Source organism: Microtus ochrogaster, chromosome 16, assembly GCF_000317375.1.
Source record: "Microtus ochrogaster isolate Prairie Vole_2 chromosome 16, MicOch1.0, whole genome shotgun sequence".
In the NCBI taxonomy this organism is placed as follows: Eukaryota; Metazoa; Chordata; class Mammalia; order Rodentia; family Cricetidae; genus Microtus; species Microtus ochrogaster.
This window is the reverse complement of record NC_022018.1, coordinates 37,222,261-37,229,881: the sequence shown is the minus strand read 5'-3', so window position 1 is coordinate 37,229,881 and position 7,621 is coordinate 37,222,261. Positions and strand designations below refer to the sequence as shown.

Genomic DNA, 7,621 nt, shown 5'->3' with positions numbered 1-7,621 from the left:
GGCGGCAGATATGCCAGACTGTAGTCCCATGCCTGCTAAACCTGTTGGTCATCTGATGTTAAAATAATTTCCTCTGTAATCCTCAATTCCTCCATCCCAAATGGGTCTGCTACTCCTTGCCTTGGCAGTGCTTAGATTACTAGCACACCGAACCTATTCTCCATTTTCTTGATGCTCATGGCACAAATGTATTTGCCGATTTTATAAAATTTTTATAACTTATTTTAATTTTTTTTTGGGTAGAACCTAGCATTTTATTTAGATCTTCATTAAACTGTTGGAATTGAGAACCAGACATACGTAATAAACCTCCAAAAATAGATCCTGAAAGGCACTTTCTTGCTTAGGGCAAGCAGTCACATGGAATAAGCATGTAAACAAGCTGGCTTCTCTGTACCACACCAGCCAAGTCAGCTTTCTCCATGGCCAGCTGCACCAGCTCTGCCCTCCCTTCTGTTAACACCAGCCAGACCCCCTGTAGGTCTAACCCAAGGTTTTTCTGTAGGACACCTTGGCCTACCTGGGAATGCTGGAAACATGTTAAAGGAATCATGGTGTTGAGGAAAAAAAAAATCTTTTAAAAGCTGCCATCTGAGGTGATGGCTTCTCTGTACTTACGCCATACCCCAGAATACAATAAATAAGCAATTAGAAAATGTTCAAGTATGAAGGGATTTCCTCCTCCCCGCCAAAAGCACTGCTCTCTGAAGGAAGCTGGTTTCTCTGTAGCTACACCAGCTGTTCAGAAAGCTCATTGGACCTGGTTTTGAAAATAAAACAAAGTTAAAACCCTGGGAGGAGCTATTGTGCAGTGGAGTACTGTCTTTCTTATAAAGAAAAAAAAAGTTACCTGGTACCAAAGTGTGCAACCTACAGACCCTCAGGTACTGCCCTGTGACTTCTCTGTATGACATCACAAGGGTGCCAAGTGCCTGTTTTTCTAGACTAGAAGTTGGTGAGGTTTGGCTAGTGCTGAAACCATGCATAGGATTGGTTTACTAAATAAAACCTTATTACGTACGTCCTCCAAAGACAGCTGAAAAGTGGAGAGATTTTGATTTGGTGCTGTTTAAAAGGTGGCAATTAATAGCATAAGCACCAGGGAGATGGTTTAATTGTAACTGCCTTTTTTTTTTTTGAAGTCAGGCTAGAGCTCCAACTGAAACTTGCGTTTCATGCAAGATTGATTGGATAGGGACCACTCCCTGACAAAGAACTACATAATTAGAAATGACCAAGTTATAGGGAGGATAAGGGGAGGGGCTTCACATTCAATAAATAGAGCTCAAGACATTACAAATTCATGCTGACAGGGCTATGGCATTGCCAAAGTCTATAGTCAAACTACGAGTACTTTACGTGCACATTACAAGGACATTTTCAGGATCTGGTGGGAAAGGAATTGCAATTAGGACTTTGGAGGATTAGGTGATAGGACACAAAGATTCGATTTCAAAGCATTATTCACTACAGTGTTTGTTTCTAGGCAGTTACATGGATCACCTATGCTCACTATATCCATTATAATGGTGAACAAAACACCTAGGGACAGAGTAGCAAGCCCAACTTACAGTTCCCCACAAAAGCTAAAATTCATGTCATTGATTACAGTGACTGCAACTGATCAGGAGCTGAAAGAGGACAGAAAAATTTAGGAAAAGGGCCCTTTCCCTCAGAGCTTGAAGGCTTCTCTGTAGCCTACGCCAACAAGTCTGGGGAAAAAAGGCTAACACTTTCAGTATTTAAGCTTTTTGGGCACTTCCCATGGGAAGCTGTCCCTACCAAAGTGGCCATAGGCTGCAGTCCTCTGATAAATTGGCTTCTTCAGATCCAGATCCCTGACAATGACCCCAGGGCGAAGATCAAAATTCTTCTTTACAATTTCTAATAGCTCTCTCTCACTCTTCTGGGAAGTACCATAATGGAAAATGGAGATCGACAATGGATGAGAAACTCCGATAGCATAAGAGACCTGAACAAGAACCCTCCTGCACAGACCTCCTTTAACAAGGGATTTTGCTACCCAACGAGCAGCATAAGCAGCTGAGCGGTCCACTTTGGTATAATCCTTTCCTGAAAAGGCCCCTCCTCCATGAGCTCCCCAACCGCCATAAGTATCCACAATGATTTTTCGGCCAGTCAAACCAGCATCACCCTGAGGCCCACCAATAACAAATCTGCCACTTGGCTGTAGGTGGTAAATTGTATCCTCATCAAGGTATTTTGCAGGTACAACAGCTTTGATCACTTTCTCCTTTAGAGCATCTCTCATCTCATCAAGACAAACTTCATCATGTTGCACAGATATAACAATTGTATGGACTCTGATAGGAAGCACAGCACCTCGATCTTGCATATACTGCACAGTCACTTGAGTTTTAGAATCTGGGCGCAACCAAGGCAATGTGCCATTGCGGCGTAGTTCAGCCAGTTTGGCATTTAGCTTGTGTGCTAAGACAATGGTTAAAGGCATACACTCTTCAGTTTCATCAGTGGCATAACCAAACATCAAACCCTGGTCTCCTGCACCAATGTCTTCCTCATTCCGGTCAAGATGAACACCTTGGGCAATATCTGGTGACTGTTGTTCCAAGGCCACCAACACATTACAAGTCTTGTAGTCAAACCCTTTGGATGAATCATCATATCCAATGTGCTTAATGGCTTCACGAACCACTTTCTGGTAATCAACAGCAGCTCTGGATGTTATTTCCCCAGCAAGAAGGATCATTCCAGTTTTAGCAACAGTTTCACAAGCCACTTTGGCATCGGGGTCCTGCTGAAGGTGTGCATCAAGAACAGCATCACTGATTTGATCACAGATCTTATCTGGGTGACCTTCCCCCACAGACTCTGAGGTGAAGAGAAACGTCCCCTCCTCAATGAACGCCTCGTGGAAGCCGTTGAGCTGACCGTTCATGGCGGCGGTGGTGAGAGGACGGGACTCGGAGGACACGGAGCGGCGGCGAGGCAGGGAGCTGCTAAGCGCGCAGAGCAAGATTTGCTTCTGCTCAGGGCGGGATGGCGACCACTTATTTTAATTTTTAAATATATTTGGTTTCTCTTTACCTTTGTGTGTGTCCATAGGCATTTTGCCTATGTGTAAATCTGTGTACCACTTACATGCCTGATGCCTGGGGAGGCTAGAAGGCATTAGATCCTCTGGAGCTGGAGTTACATATGGGTGTGAACCACCGTGTGGGTGCTGGGAAGGGAACCTACATCCTCTGGAGGAGCAATTTTTAAGTGTGTGTGTGTGTGTGTTTTGTGCATATGCATGCAGTGCCCTCGGAGGCCAGAAGGTGGTGGTATACCCCCAGAGCTGTAATTACAGTGATTGTGACCCTCCCAATGTGGGTGATGGATACTGAAATAGGGTCCTCTGCTGGGTCAATGACTATTTTAATAGCATAGTGAGTATTTCCTTTCTCCTCATCTCCTGGGTAGAGGCAGAGAGTTTCTCCCAGCCATTTTCTTTGTTTCACCTAGAGAGCTGAGGTATATGTGTAAGGGAGAAGAAGCATTGTTCGTAGGTAGTGGCTGTGCTAGTGCGTTGACGAGACTTATGAATTCCCTTAAGTGCTATGGATGGTAGCCATGATGGGATGTGGCAGACTGAGCAGACATTCAGGTAAAGAAGTTCAAGGTCTTCTGAAGAATCCTGCCCCTGTTACCTCCAATCCCCAGTGGCTGGAGGTAATAGCTATTAGCTCCGCAGTCAGTGACTGCAGAATTTTAGGTAGGAGGATACCCTGCAGAAAGGTAGGGGCTGGTACAAGTGTCTCTTCCTAGAACTTCACCCAGAGTCAGTGTGGATGGTACAAAAGATCCTGGGTGGGCCAGGACTCCTAGAAAGACAGAGTGAGCCGTCAACAAGACCAGTCCTGAGCCCAACAGCCTGGGCTGTTAGTTGGTAGAAATTAGTTTTAAAGAAAAATGGAACCCTTTAAGTTTCTGTCTCGCTGTGACACTCAGGCTAGCCTTGAACTTGAAATCCTCCCGTCTTCCGGGATGACCACAACTGTCTTCCACAACCCTCAAAGATTCTGCTGAAGAAAGAATAGGGTGGAGATCATTACAGGCAGAGCGGGGTAGGAGAGAGGGTAAAAGCTGAATAGTTGATACCAAATTACACTTGGACTGGAGGGAAGAGATCTAGCTTCTGTGGCATGCCAGGGTGAGGACAGACAGGACACACCAACTTGCTACACATTTATAGGGAATAGGCAGTGGGGACGTAAAGGTCGTCAATGGAGAGACATGACAAGTGTCATGGATGTGCTGAGGGCCTGGATCCTGTGCTCACACTCTGTTCTCCACCCACAACTGAAATGGCTACGAGTTGCTTTGACAACGCTTCACCAATGTTTCCAAGGTCACATAGCAAGGGAGGCCAGTTATTCAAGGAAATCTATGACGATCTGGGAAGAAGAGCAAGACTTTGGCATTGCAACTGTGGCCGTCTCTCTAGCTCTGAGCTTATAGAACCAAGAAGTTGGGATGTAGTCTTGCCTCAAACCCTGATGTAGAAGACTGGGTCTCTCTTCCCCATGAAGGACAACAGGACAAGAATACCAAGGCCCAATCGTCCTGTTCTCATTTGTCGGTAGAACCAAGCTTCCAACAGAAAGGACAAACTCGGACATCAGACAGCACCATCCCTTTCTGCACCTGCGGGGCATCAGTCCAGGATGTGGGGTCAGACACAGAGGACCCAGGAACGTTCAAGGGGCATATGCACAGCCTCTGACCAAATGCTAAACAAAGCTACTCTGACCGAGAGTAAGCCAAGGGCAACACAGGGAAGCCACGTGCAGAAAGTCACTCTTGGCTGTCTGGGAACATGACAGCCAGGATACACCTTTTCATGAAGGACACAAACTCACACACAATGAAGGCAGAATCTAGGCTCAATTCTTAGTGCTGAGAAGGAAGGAAGGGGGATGGAGCAGAAAGATCAAGCTTGTCTTGGCTTGGGTTACTCAACACTTTGGGCCTCCTTTGGCCCGTTTTTATCCTGCTATGCATATTCTGCTATCCACAATTCATTTGAGATTCATTTATTCCACTAGCAAAGGAGTCAGAGTTGCTGAGCGCTGTCTGGACGCCACATACTGTTCTAGTCTCTAGGGATACTTCAGTGAGCAAGATAAAACAGGATCTCCACTCTCGGTCCTCACATTCTGGTTAAGAGAACCAGATATCAAACAAGAGCCATAAGTGAAATGGATGTTCGCTCTATGCTGATGCACGGTAGCAGGTAGAATAAACGTGATGGAGATGGAGTCATGAGTGTGTCTTTGAGAGGTGGGGAATGAGCAAGGTAAATACGCCAGGGAGAGGCTCAAAGGCCATGGGAGCAGCACGGACAAAAGCTCCAAAGAGGGACCATGCCTGGAAAGTCTGAGAAGAGGCAGGAAAAGGAGAGAATGGCTGGGGAAGACTGAAGGGGAACAGCAGGAAGAGAGGAGGTCAGAGAGGTGCTAGGATCGAACCACAAGGCTTTGTGGCCCATTGGAAGGTGGCCTTTAGTGTTGCAGTGTGGATGGTGGGAAGCCAGTGTCAGCTTGAACACTGCAGTGACATGGTCTAATTAAGCCATCTTACCCGGGTCCCCTTGGTGCCTGTGTGGAGCTGAGGCTGAAAGGAACACAGAGGTGGGCAGACTAGCCGGAAGGCTTCTGCAGCATTTCAGGAGAAAAGAGGATAGACAAAAGCTGACCCAGGCTGGTAGCAACATGGGGAGCATTTTGAATGTGAACGATATGGGATTTGCATGGGGACTGGCTGCAGTCTAACAGCAGAGCCGGAGGGCACTGTCCTCAGACACTGAAGTGTCTTCTCAAGTCTCATCCCCTAGAGCAGACACCTGAGAGGAATTTGACTAAAATAGGAGACGCCTGAGCACCAAGACCTGGTTTAGAAAAGGCAGCCAGGAACATGTCTGGAGAGCAAGGTGTTTCCATGCTAATGGTCACTTGATGCCTCTCAGTGACCTTGACTTGCGGCGGCCTGGGCAAGTCCCAACACCTGTTGTGTTCATCTTCTTTATTCATTCTGGACAAGAACAAACTGACGAGGGAAATGGGGAATGTTCTCGTCTGCGCCCTGTCTTGTTCCTGTACTTGATCTTAGGAGGCTAAGGAGACATCTCCCCCGTGTTTCTATGTGGACCAAAGGACTTTCCATGACAGCTCTGTTCTTTCTGCTCAAGACTGTCACCAGACAAAGGACTTCAGTCACTGCAGGTGTTGGGACAGTCCATCAGCGTGGGCCAATGTTGCCCCCTGCTGTCCTAGCTCTGCCTGGGCCCTCGTAGTTCTTAGGGCTTCAACTCTGATCCCCAGAAGCCACAGAACATTATTAGCACTTTCTGACACATCAAGGCTGGTTGTCCAGGAAGGGGATGAACAGTTGTTAGCTCCCTACCTTAAGATTTCTGACTGTCTAGCTTAGCTGATACTTTTGGCATGTACTGCACAGTTATCCTCTGGTGGACTATCTTCCTGCAGTCAGCAGAACTGAAATACGTTTAGGGACTCATGCATGTTTTATTGACCCTCGCAATGTCTCTTCAAGATGCTCAAGCCGAGTTTCTCAGTGCATTTTACAACTCTTCCTTTTGTCTGTACGTGGAAGTGTGGTGCAACGGTCCTGATGAGAAGTCTCTCATAAGCCTCAGTGAAAAATCAATTGTGTGTTTTTGGTGGCTGGACAGGATTGAACTACGTATCCTGTCTGCCCTGTGAAACTTGAGGCACCACCACTTTCAGCTAAGTAGAAAGCAGAAATTTGGTGATAGAAGAGAATTTCTTGAAGAAAAGTCTCATCCCAGTTTACAGGCCAGTTGAGATCTTCCTTGGATGCTATCCTCAACTCTGGCTGGGACATGCTGATCCATCAAGGCCACATCCTTCAGGTGAGGGACTGGAAGGGAGGGATGGGAAAGGCATGGTCTCCAGTAGTAGGGACTCCATACAGTCATAGCCCAAACCATCTGACCTTTTGCTCCCTGTGTTGTATTATAGCTGGAACTGTTCTTCCTTTGTGGCTTCTTCAGGCAAATTGTCCTGTAGGTGGGCGGGTCAGTGCTTGATAATGACGTCATTTTTGTTTGATCAAGGCTATTCTGGGTAATATGTTTTTTTGTGGAATTCGTTTTCTTATATCTGAGACTTGAAGAGAATTTTATACTGGTGAGATGCATCTACATTGTGCAATTGGGAAAGGAGCCTCCTTGTTTCTTTGGGTATCTATAACTCTATCTGCCATAGCTGTTTCTGGAATTGCCAGACCCCTAACTGTAGCCTAGGTGCCCTGTGATTGCAAGGCAGCTCTTGGGCTGGGAAAAATACCTTCAGAATCTGGGCAGAGAAGCTTTGCAGAGCCAAATAGTAGGGCTTTTTTTTTTTAAATAGTGTTTGCTGATTTTGGCAAACTCTTTCCCTCCTAACACTTAGTACATGCACAAATAATAGAATGAGCTGGGGCAGGAGAGCAAGTGTTTCCTGGCGATACAGTAAGGCTTCATTGTTTTTGCTATAACAAGAGGTAACCCAGGACTTGGCTCACCATGTATTGTTTTAATACCATGTTTTCCCTGCATAAACCAGGGGCGCAG

General features: G+C 46.3%; 1 pseudogene; it reads right to left on the bottom strand.

Moving 5' to 3' along the window:
• Positions 1-222: 222 nt before the first annotated feature.
• On the bottom strand, positions 223-3,023 carry LOC101993437 (annotated as a pseudogene).
• Between the last annotated feature and the right edge of the window lie 4,598 nt (positions 3,024-7,621).